The sequence below is a fragment of the Lathamus discolor genome, chromosome 6, assembly GCF_037157495.1.
Source record: "Lathamus discolor isolate bLatDis1 chromosome 6, bLatDis1.hap1, whole genome shotgun sequence".
Lineage (NCBI taxonomy): Eukaryota > Metazoa > Chordata > Aves > Psittaciformes > Psittacidae > Lathamus > Lathamus discolor.
The window spans coordinates 33,027,469-33,039,502 of NC_088889.1; the positions used below are offsets into that span (position 1 = coordinate 33,027,469).

The 12,034-nt window shown below is 36.3% G+C and overlaps 1 long non-coding RNA gene across 2 annotated transcripts; it reads left to right on the forward strand.

The window, feature by feature from the left end:
• Positions 1–2,732: 2,732 nt before the first annotated feature.
• On the forward strand, positions 2,733–11,068 carry LOC136016830 (uncharacterized). Of its 2 annotated transcripts, none has more exons than XR_010613720.1 (3): positions 2,733–2,800; positions 3,686–3,829; positions 9,684–11,068. It is a non-coding gene; the product is annotated as an uncharacterized LOC136016830 (long non-coding RNA). The 2 variants fall into 2 exon arrangements; XR_010613721.1 differs by lacking the exon at positions 9,684–11,068 and adding an exon at positions 7,364–8,205.
• Positions 11,069–12,034: the final 966 nt, after the last annotated feature.

The window sequence follows — 12,034 nt, forward strand, 5'->3', positions numbered from 1 at the left end:
GGGTTATTACATTTTCTTGTCATGTATCTGTATTTCCCATCTTGAAACAAGATGTGATGTTTTGCCTCAAAGTCAAATGGAGACAAAAATTTATTTTTGCATTCTCCATTTTATCAGAAACAATATTAACAGACATTTATTTGCAATTTTAATTTATGACACAAAATGAGAATGATAGAAAAAAATTCTGCAAGAAATTATCTCCTTCCACATCCTGGAAGAAAATCTCCTCACTGATATACTCAACTGTAAACAGATTCAGAGAAAACTCCAGGAATAAACTTGCCAAAATTTTTCAAGTTGACAAGCTAGTATTCTTTATTGTGGCGCCGGGAGACAAGGGGTATAGCTTCTTCCAATGTGTATCCCCGTATTGCTACACAAGTAGTCCTTATATAGTCACTGGGCATACATATATAGTCATGAGGTTACGCATGAACTACATGATTTTCTAGAAAGTTTCCCTCATGCATACAAAAATGTGATGGTCTTTGAGGGTCGTTTACTTCTTTCAACAATCTTTATAAGTTCTGGCAGTCTTTGAAGCACCAGCTTAATTAACATTACAGACATAGCAATCATCCTGTGCTTCTGCTTATCAGTTAGTTTAATTACACCCATAGAATCATAGTATAGTTAGGGTTGGAAAGGACTTTAAGATCATCCACTTCCAACCCTCCTGCCATGGGCAGGGTCACCTCACACTAAACCATGTCAGCAAGGCTCTGTCCAAGCTGGCCTTCAACACTGTCAGGGATGGAGCATTCACAGCTTCCTTGGGCAACCCATTCCAGTGCCTCACCACCCTAACAGGAAAGAACTTCTTCCTTATATCCAATCTAAACTTCCCCTGTTTAAGTTTGAACCCATTACCCCTTGTCCTGTCACTATAGTCCCTGATGAAGAGTCCCTCCCCAGCATCCCTGTAGCCCCCCTTCAGATACTGGAAGGCTGCTATGAGGTCTCCACGCAGCCTTCTCTTCTGTTCTCCAGGCTGAACAGACCCAACTTTCTCAGCCTATCTTCATACGGGAGGTGCTCCAGTCCCCTGATCATCTTCATGGCCCTCCTCTGGACTTATTCCAACAGTTCCATGTCCTTTTTATGTTGAGGACACCAGAACTGTGCACAATACTACAAGTGAGGTCTCACAAGAGTAGAGGGGCAGCATCACCTTTGACATGCTTTGACCTAGACATCTGCTAGTCCCAGATACTCTCCATCCCTAGGTCCTGTTTTTCTTACATCTTTTGTACTAAGGTCATAAGGACCTAAAACTTTATCAACTACAAGCATTTACCTTCATGCAACTCAGTTATTTTCCATTACAAAACCATCAAACTTAACATTACTTAGAACTGATTCCACTTATTTAAAAATGTTTATATTCCATTTTGTGCTTTTGTGCCTCCTTGTCTCAAGCCACACAATGAGATTATTCTGTAGGAGTAGCTCCCTTCTGCCCGATAGTTAATTTAAGGATGGATTAGATGCTGGCATTTTTTGTTTATTCAGCACACCCATGTTTCTTTACATGCATCTTCACTTCAACAGGGATAGAGAGATTAGCAAACGTGCTTGTTCTTGTTTGGTAAAGACGGGTTTTCTTGAATTTTAGCTCTGCTACTCTTTATCTGCTTTTTCACAGTATCACTGCACATTGTTATTTTCATGCTTTCTGAATTCAGTCACAAGGGTGGCATTTAGCTTCATGGCTGAAGTATCAAATTCAGTATTGTTCTTTACTCAGCATACCCTATTTAGAGTTTGTTTGTGTGGCAGTATATGATATGCACTTTCTACCTGAAGCAATATCTAGTTACAAACTCCCACAGAGTGCTGGAGACTTTTGAGCAAATTCTGCTTAACACTGGCATCAAATGAGCTTGAAAATTTAAAGAAGAATTTGTTTCAGAGTTTTGAGAGGCAAAAATGACGCTGGTTTCATTGCTGTTGTTTACTATGTTGTTATTCACTGATGCTAAATGTCATGTATGAAAAGCCACTGGTACAAATTCCCAGTTTAATTAGAATTGCAAAGATATCTTGTAATTATGCTCTTATTATAGTCAGCTGCAAAAATCTGCTACAGATCCAAATGAAATAAGAAATAACATAAAAGCAAACTATTTTAAATAGATTCTTCAAAGCTTTCATATGAAACTTAAAGTATACTGATTAATTCTTGACTGGAACATTTTATAGAATAACACATGCATAAAATCAGAAGATTACCGAATACCACTGCACAACTGGAAAGAAACAGGCTAGTAACACACTAGTTTCAAAGCATGCTAATTTGCTCAGAACTAAGCTAATAGCTTTGAATTTCTGCAGCAAGTTCAGTTTGCAAAGTCAGATTAATCTCCCTGGATTCAAGTCTGTATTGTACTTGTTAACAAAGACAAACATTTATTAATTCAGATTCAGCTTTTAAGTTAGGTATAAGAGCGAGACATTTGAGAGCTTGGACATTATTTCAGCTGTGCAAAAGGAATCAGCTTTTCCATTCTGCAATATGTTGTGAATAGATTGCACCTGTGCCAGTAACCATAGTGAGTACAGGAAATAAAAGCACCATTTTGTACCTCCCAGCTGCATACCCCAGTTTTCTACCTGCTTGCTGTGCAGGATGGGCTGTTTTGGACTGTATTTGAAGTAGAGAATCAAGTATCAGCATCCTTTGAATCTTGAACATTCCCCATGCCAAAATGTGGGTTTGTCTCCAAACTGTGGATAGTGGGCTGAGAGTAATGCTTGAAAGTGACATAGACAGAAGCAGGCTGCTTTGGTTCTTCAGGTAAGTAAGTGATTTTTTTTTTTTTAGCATTTCTGTGTATTTATTTGTTCTGTCAGGTTATAAACAATATCCAGCAATGAGCCATAGTGGAGGCATTATAGTATCGGTATTTCTGAAATCATGGTATGATTTTAGTTATCTGTGTTAATAGATTTGAATGAAGATGGACAATTTTTTCAACACCAGTTACAGATAAGAGGGATTTTGTCTATTAACAAGGATTAATAAAAAACAATTTTATAGCAGGAAAATTAAAAGTCTTGTAAATTTTAAAACAGTTTTAAAATTTTGTAAAAAATCCAGCTTTTTTTTTTCTATATGCATGATGATGGCAGAAATATTCAATTTAAAAAACAAAATGAAAAATGAAAGTGTGCAAGTATGGGTATGAAGATCTCTGAACAGTTGTTCTTAATTGCTGATTCTATATAAAGACAGACTAGACAGGGAAAGAGGTTTGTGAATCAAACAAATACTGAAGAAGGTCCTAACCTCTGCCTGCAAGCTGAGAATCAATGAAACAGGGCTGTGCGTCTACACAGCAGCTTATGGTCAGATTTTGAAAAACCGCCAGAGAGTATGTACTGGACTAAGAAAACACCCTGAAATCATACTGGTGCCTTTCTGATGGATGGGACGAGGCAGGTGTTACATTTCCACAGCTATCAATCTTCTCAGAACAGTGCTATGCTTAAACCATGGTAAATGTGTTGCTACTATGTGAATAAGGGTCTCTACTTTCTGAGAATATGTGTCTCTAACTTGGTTTTGGCTCTCATCTTGGTTTTCTAACTTAAGTACAGATTTCTAATGACGTTGACATATGTTGTAATTGGTGCACTTGCTACAAATAACAATTGCTAAATCTATCTGGTCTTCTTCCAGAAACCAAATTTTGAAGAAACTTCTGACGAAACAACTCATGGTTCATGGAGCAGAACCTCTGTAGAGAAGGAAGGACAGGGCTGGCTTCTCTTTCCAGAGAAAACAGTCTTTCAAAGTCATTTGTCCAGGAATCATCTGGGAGATGTAAGTCTCTTACTACAAAAACACAGATGTTGGGTCTGAAAATTAATTCTGTGGCTTTGTTTGTTACCTTCTGGAATGGAATTAAGCCAGTGCCCTGAAGACTGCTCTCTGTAAAGAATAGTCTGCTTTCTAGTTTGCTGGTATGTTCTTCCCTCATCAACATCCACACAGTGTGAAAATGAAGCATATCCTCCTGCTTCAGTAATGCTGAAATTCACTGATGTTCCTGCTTTCACGGAGTTGCAGGTGAAGATCTGGGTGTCTAGAAATCTCTGGCAGGAGCACCAGTTCCTCTTCACCTTTTGCTCAAACAAAGCCATGTATACAATATAAAGGCAATTTCAAATGTCTGCATTGTGTTAATCAACATCAGTACACATCCCAGCAGCTTAAGCAAATAGTTTTTCAGTACATGACTCATTGCTGCAGGTGAGCAGTGCCTGAGAATGTACTGTCAGAACTGCCCCGAGACAGCGAGCTGCAGAGAATGCCCCTACTTTGAAAATACCTCATTCTCTTTCTTTGCAAACAGTACTAAACTGAAGATTATTAGCAGCATAAAATCCAGACAGGGAATTTCGAGCTGCTGACATTGTGGCATTGAATATACAGAGCTCAGCAGCAAGATGCCAGCAGCAATCTGAAGCAACCATCACTAATATTGCGCCCCCCCCAGTCTAATAACTACAGATTCAGAGCATCATTGGATGTGCAACCTCACAAGGTTATTGAATAACAATCTTATTTCTGCTAATAATAGGTACTTCTAGTTCTCTTATAATTAGTCACGATGGAGTTTCTATAAAGGTTATTGGGTTCAAAATTATTGCTGTGATTTAAGGAGGAAGGAAAACACACACACACATAAAGAAGCAGAAATTATCCTTCTACCACTCATTAGCAATAGTCACAGTTACCTCCAGCATTTTCTGTGTACACTGAAGGTCTTTTATGCTCTGCATCCTCTGAGTGATTGTTGTGCTGGGAGAGGCTGGGACCTGAACATCTGCAGCTCCCCTAATGCCTGTTAAGTCAGCTCACTCTGCATGATCTGCAATGGCCACCTAACTTAAACATAAGAGATATTACCAGGTCTAGTGGGGAAAACATTAAATATTTCCTCCAGCAAACAATGTGACAGTGCTACCTGCTGCGGGTGTGCAAGCCTGTTCTCTCTGCGCTCTAAACTGCAAATAGCTGGTGAGAGCAGAGGTCCTCCTTAATCAGGGGTGATCTTTCTCATTTATTTGATTTTAAATAAAAGGTTCACAGCTTTACCTGGTGATTCAACATTGGTGGGGTCAGCAAGCTGGCATGATATCAGATTGATGCCATCTGGTTTTATACTTCTCCCTAAAGGTCGAAGGCATGATGTGTGAATAGATAAGCAGGCTCATACATAATAATATCTTTTATTTGCCAGTCTGATGATCGATAAGTCAGATTGCTAGCACACTGTGGTGTGTGGCTAAAACAGACAGGTTTTAATGCCCATAAAGACAGCTGTATCTGCAACATGGGAAGCTTAAATTTTAGTTTAAATATTTTTGAGGATGAATACTGAAATGACAGATTCTATAGTGATTTACTGAACACTGAGCACTGAAAGCCATAGCCAAAGCCACACAGACCGGCTTTGGGTCCCAACTGGTCTATTCTCTCATTGCTGAAGAAAAGTAGAGCTCAGTTCTAGCACCCTATAGAAATCTCACAAAAAAAAGTTCTGGCTGGGAGGATATGTGCAGTGCTGCAATAATGAGTGCTCTGCAGTCTCAGGGATGTGTGCTCGCTTTGAATGCTCAGATCTATGCAAACATACCAGCATCCGTCTGCCACTGCCTTCACATTCACCAATGACTGCATCACTTGCATTTTAATACAGTGATCCTCTGCAGAGGTTGCCTAAGAAGCACATAAGAGTTTCTGGAAATTAGTTCAATTAATCTCACTTCTGGTCCTTCCAAAGTCTCAGAGAGAACCAGAAAGTAAAATTTATGTCTGAACATCAGGAAACACACAAGGTCTTTTTTCCAATCAGGTAAGGCTCAGCATTTTCAACATTTTCTGTTTGCCATGTGGATAAACATGAAGTTATCCAAACACTAATGATGCATAGCTCTGGAATAATGTAATTTGTTTTCTAAAACAACCTTAAACAACCACACATTTTCCCTGTAGATAAGTCGAGTTTCTTTTCCGATAGTATTTCATTACTAACAAGACGGTTTCTTCTCTAAACAGCAAAAATTAAACTGTTAGTACATACTGTAAAATTCTCATCTCACTTTTGCTAAGCTAAACAAGCATATTCACAATTCTCAAATGGAAAGCTTATTAAAGCCACTCTCAGCAACCTATATATTTCTGTCATTTCAGACACAAACTTCTTTTCTCATTTCCTAAATCTACATTTTCACTTCAAAGGCTGCTATTTTGTATTCAGTTCCAGAACGCTCAGCTATTGTTTCCCCTATCGCATTGTTATCAGATGTTCTGCAGGTTGATGGTTATTGCCCTGTGCCAAGAAAAAATGAAGTCAGCACAGTTACATGTGCTTTTTCCATGGCTGGCATGCGTGATATCATCCTAATCAGTGTATCATTCAACAGTCTTCTTACCTCGTTTCCAGGCTTGATTTAAGATACAGTTTTAAAACATAAAATTCATGTGTGTGACATTCTGTTCTTTAGTTCAGAAATGATTCTAAAAGTTGCATATTGCTGAGGCTACTTGTGATTGATTCATGCTACTGGCAAACGACCTGTGTCCTATGAATGGATATAAATAGTAGAAAGAAGCCATCTTGATTTTAAGTGACACCAGAAAGATAAAATTTGTGTATAAAACTTAAGGAAAACTTACTACTAGTATGCATTATTGCTTTAGTATTCAGAAACATTTTCATTTTGTATTTCATCATCTTAGACAACGTCTCTGGATTTCTTCATCTTTCTTTAATTCCTTTTATTTTTCGTCACTGGGTGAATTTTTATTTTTTTTTCTCTGACATGACAGTGAAGTGTTCTGACATGCTAATGTATGTCTGCAGTTCCTCTGCAGGAAGAAATAACAGATTTGTGCATCTTTAGGCATGCATGATTATTTTATTAATTTTAAATACATAATTTAGGCCAGAAATGTTGCATTATTTAGCTTTATATGTCTGGTTTGTATTACTATATTAATTTTGTGTGTGTGTATATATATACACACACAGACTGTGATCTTTGAACAATACTATTTTAGGGTTCATAGCATTTATCACTATGTATGTGATTACAAACTTGATTGGGTTTTTTTTGTGGGGTTTTTTTCTTTTTTAATAAAGTTATATGCTACATATAACTGGAAGCTAAAAGGCACTATGGAAACATTTAGTAACTTGAATACCAAAATAGAGTTATTTATTGTCAGTAATAAAGGTTAGAAGATTATTTTTTCAACAAAGACTGTGTTTAGTCAAAACCAAAGGAGAAAAAAAAAGATAAACATTCATATATATTCACTAAAACAAGACTTTTTTTTTTTTTTTAGAAACGAAATTACTGGTATTAAGAAATGTCTAAGAAGAATATGTATCAGCTCTGCTATATTTTCTGTGCCTATTAGCAGAGAAGGCAAAATATCTGGGAGTATTATTTCTGCTCATTCTATAGAGAAAAGACTGAGATTTTTTCATTTAAAAAACTATTTCGATTTTGAAAAATCTTGGAATGAAGATGGTAAAAAGTAGCAAGTGGAGTAGAGAAATTAGAAGTTTTAATCTTCAGTTCAAAGCAGTTCCAGTCTGAAATTCTTAACATATTAGTTGTAATTTTAGATAAACTGTAAAGATTAAATATTTCAGAATTATGTTTGTTTCAATTTATCTACCAAGTAATTTGTTAGCTTACTTTTTTCTTAGTATTTTTGTTTGTCTTTGATTTCATTGTGTAATTCAATATGAAAGGACATGAATAGCATTAAAACCGTGAAGTATACTTCTCATTCTGCTCTAAAATAGATTCACTTTTGCACAAGTAAAACCTGAGTAGAAACCTACCTCTGCTAAACTTCTTTCCTTCAACAGTGCAAGTACTCTTCTACTATTCTGTCCAAAATAGTAATTAATTAGGCATACATCTAAAGACCAATTTGACAAACGTGCAGAAGCATGAATATATATATTAGGAATCATATCCCACATTTAATATAATTAGAGCGACAATATACGTTACCACAAGATTACTTGCTTATGTTACCATTACACTTAAGGTATAAATAAATCTGCATCATAGTGGAATGATGGAAGCTGTGCTTACTGAATTTTAAGTTATCACTGTTTATAGCTTTCATAACTGAGTATGTCAATCAAATTTAGTTTGAATATGTGAATCCTGTCGTTATTAAAAATCTTTATTAAATAGTTCTTGAAAACACCCCAGAATTTTGATGTTTTGTTGTTGTGATTTCTTTTAATAATAGTTTTCTTTGATAAATAGCCATAGGAAATTAACACTTTCTAACCTGAATGGCAATAGCATAATTTTTAATTGTGGGTAAAGAACGCTAAAGGAAACTGCAAAAAAGTGTCTACTGGACAAGCATGAGAAAGGTTTTTGTTTTTTGGCTTTTAGATTTTTGGTTTGCTTTTTCTGTGAATTAAAATAATAATTTAATTTTGAGAATCACAAACTATTTCCTATAAATTAACAGAATACTGCTGTTAACACACTGTTTGTTAAGAATTTTTAAATTCTGAAAATTAAATTAGAATCATGGAACAGTTAGGGTTGGAAAAGACCTTAAGATCATCTAGTTCCAATCACCCTGCCATGGACAGGGACACCTCACACTAAACCATGTCACTCAAGGCACTGTCCAACCTGGCCTTGAACACTGCCAGGGATGGAGCATTCACAACTTCCTTGGGCAGCCCATTCCAGTGCCTCGCCACTCTTACAGTAAATTCTTAAACTAAGTTCAAATAGAGTTTTAAATTAAAAAGAAAAATTAAATTCAGCTTTAAAATAGTGATTTTTTCTGAAATAGAGCATTAAAAATTTTAAATGTTGACATAGAAACTTCAGATATTGCACATTTTCCTCCATTTTTCAGAATAACTAGTCAATAATTTTTTCTTCAAGGTCACTTTCTGTTTAAAAGGCTGTAGAGTATTTCTAAGAAAAGACTGATCAAATCCTTACAATATATATTTATAGGCAATGCAGGCTGGAAGACAGATGAGAGACACCCCACCCCCCACCCCACCCCGCCCCCGTTTTCCTCCTTTAGTGCTATCAGGGCCCTCAGGGTACCCATAAGGACAACAGTCCTGGTGAGCCCCCTAGGACCTTCCGGGCATCCATTTTGGGTGAGACTACACTACACTAGATGGGGAAAAAAATAAGGAAGTGGAACAGTATTACCTGTGCATGAACTGTATCCTTTGCCCTCAGACACAGAGAATGGGCTTTAGCCTATTTTATTTATTAGTGTAATATTAGCCCTAGGCACCTCAGGGACTATTTCTCGCAGACTATTTCTTTTGGGCACTTTGCAGAGTAAGTAATACCAAGTATGTTGAAGTCAGATGACTGTCATTTGGCCTAGATGACTTTCAAGACAATAGTGAAAAACCTTAGGGCTTCAAGTCTGAGCCCTCTCTTTCGGGACCGAGCACTAGTTAATAAAAAATAAAAAATAAAAAAAAAAAAAAAAAAAAAAAAAAACAACAAAAAAAAACAACAAACAAACAAAAAAAAACTGAAAGAAGAAACACCTCTTGCTGCTTAGGATTCATCAGCATGTGTAGTTTTCCTGACTTCATTTCTGGCATAGAAGTCAGTATGCTCTTCTGTATTCTCTCATTTAGGCTACAGATTACAGCACAAGGTTGCACAGAAAGTGGAAATCGAAGAGCAGCACAGATCTTTGCTTTGTCATGGACTTGCCCACCAGGAACACACATGAAGATACATGGGCTTACTATGGTAAAGCGAGTGGGAAAAAATGTATTTGTTATTCCACAGCTACTCGGATCAAACGCACTTCCAAAGACTGAGCAATGGCAATGAACTCCTGCTGTCATAATCCCTAGAAAACACTTTCAAGCAAACTGCAGCTTTGCAGGAGCTTAGTTATTAGACACTTAACTGCTTGTAAATATTTTACTACTGAAACGTTTACTTCTCTAATTATTGTAATATGAAACAGTTCGTATTTGACAATGCAAAACTGCAGAGAAGCAATGGCTGGCATGAATCTTACTATTCTAATAATATTTATCACATGTTCGGCTGTACTATGGTTGTGCACTTTTGAGAATTTATCCCAAAATGGGTGACATCTGCTACTGTTCTAAGCCTACAGCAATCCATATGATGTGACAGTGTTTGCTTGCCTAGCATCTTTAGAGAGGTTTGGCCACTTATTTCAAGGTATGACTGCCGTACTGGGGGGAAAAAGGATATAAAGGAGAATGTCTGTGTAGCAGATTTTTATTGTTAATTCAGTTCTTCAGCCATGTAAATAAGAGATCAGAAGTGGTGAAAAGTACATTTTCATATATGTTTTACGTATACTTACTATAAAATCTGCGCTTGCTCTTGGTTTTTCTGTTTTCCCCTCAATCCTAATCAAACCTTTACAAAATTCTGGCCCTATTCTATATCAATCATCTGGCAGATAGTACTTATAAATAGTGAAAGGCAAAGAACATGAGGTAAAAAGTAGGGGTGTACTCCAACACAGGGCAATATATTCTGGGAATAAATAGAATCTTATGTTCTGATATTGAGATAAGAAGCTGAATTTTTAAGACTTCTCATTGAATATTTTTTTTAATAGTAGAAATTTTGCTTTGAGAGTACATTTTTATGGTGCTAATACCCAGAAAAATCCTGACAAATATTCAGTGTTTAACTATAGTGTTTAACTTAAGCATGACAAAATTAGATTTCTACAAATAGTGAACAGGCATCTTTAGAATTTGAAACAACCTTTGGAATCACTTTGCATAAGACAAGTGAATCAATGGTTCCTCCACTGGTGGCTGCTGAAGGTGTGCAAAATGTTAAAATATAAACGAGGTACATTGGATTATTAGTCCTTACAATCTTTCCTGGTAGAATAGTAGGCTAATTTTCTTAGCCTCTCAGGCTCTCTCTGCACTAATTATGGTAGTAAAACCTGCTTTTAAGCACTTGTTTTCATACTACTTTTCCTAATTTCTTTGTTCAATAAAGAATTCAAAATCAAGATTTGCTGCATTGTGGTCTATGCTTCACATCAAATAATTTAAAAATACCCTAATTTCCTTTCTGGACTTCAATTAAGAAATATAGAATACTTCACCCACACATTATGTTTCATACCAAAGTGTTCATAAAACACTTTGCAAATGCCATTCTGTTGACTTATGTAGCCATTGATCCTGTCTTAATCTTATTTAGGTAAGATTTGATAAGGGTATTCTATGCTGAGGACTTTCACAATGCTTGTTCTCATTTAGACATGGTTTAACTGTTTTATGACCTTTAACAGTACCAGCTACTTTGGATTCTTTAACTCTCTGAACTGTTGACTAACTACTCCTTTTATCTCCTAGAAAGGGTGAAGACACACAAGACTTACACAGATTAGCACCCTGCCAAAAGTACTAGCTGTTAACAGGTCAAATCACTGTTACAAGGAGCTATGGAAATTATATTTTAGGATGATTGTTCATCTTACTATAGTGAAATCCATGGTGGAAAGCAGTGAAAAAAGATATTAAAATCAGTTAAACGTACAACTGAACCACATTCTCTCTTTTTTTCTTACAGCAAATACAGAAATAAAGGTAAATATAGTAATACAGGTCATGCAGGTGAGCTGATTAAAATGAGTATCTTCTTCAGTCTGACATGAAAATAATTAAGGAGTGACAACCTTTACTATCTTTGTGTAAATCACTTTGAGGAAACTAATTTCCTTGACCTTCAAACAAGCTGCCTAATACTTAAAAGGCTAAAGTAGTTATTCTAGCACCTTTGATAAAGGATAAAAATGATCGTGTTCATAGGCAGTTATCCATTTTCTAAGCTAGGTATGCAATGGTGTAGTTTCGCAATCAGCTTAAACCAGATTAAACTGGCAAGGCTGCAGAAAGAAGCAGTACCACTGTTCTTCAGCTCTATTTCTCCCTTGTGTCAGCACATGCATTTACCTTCGTTTAAGCTAAAC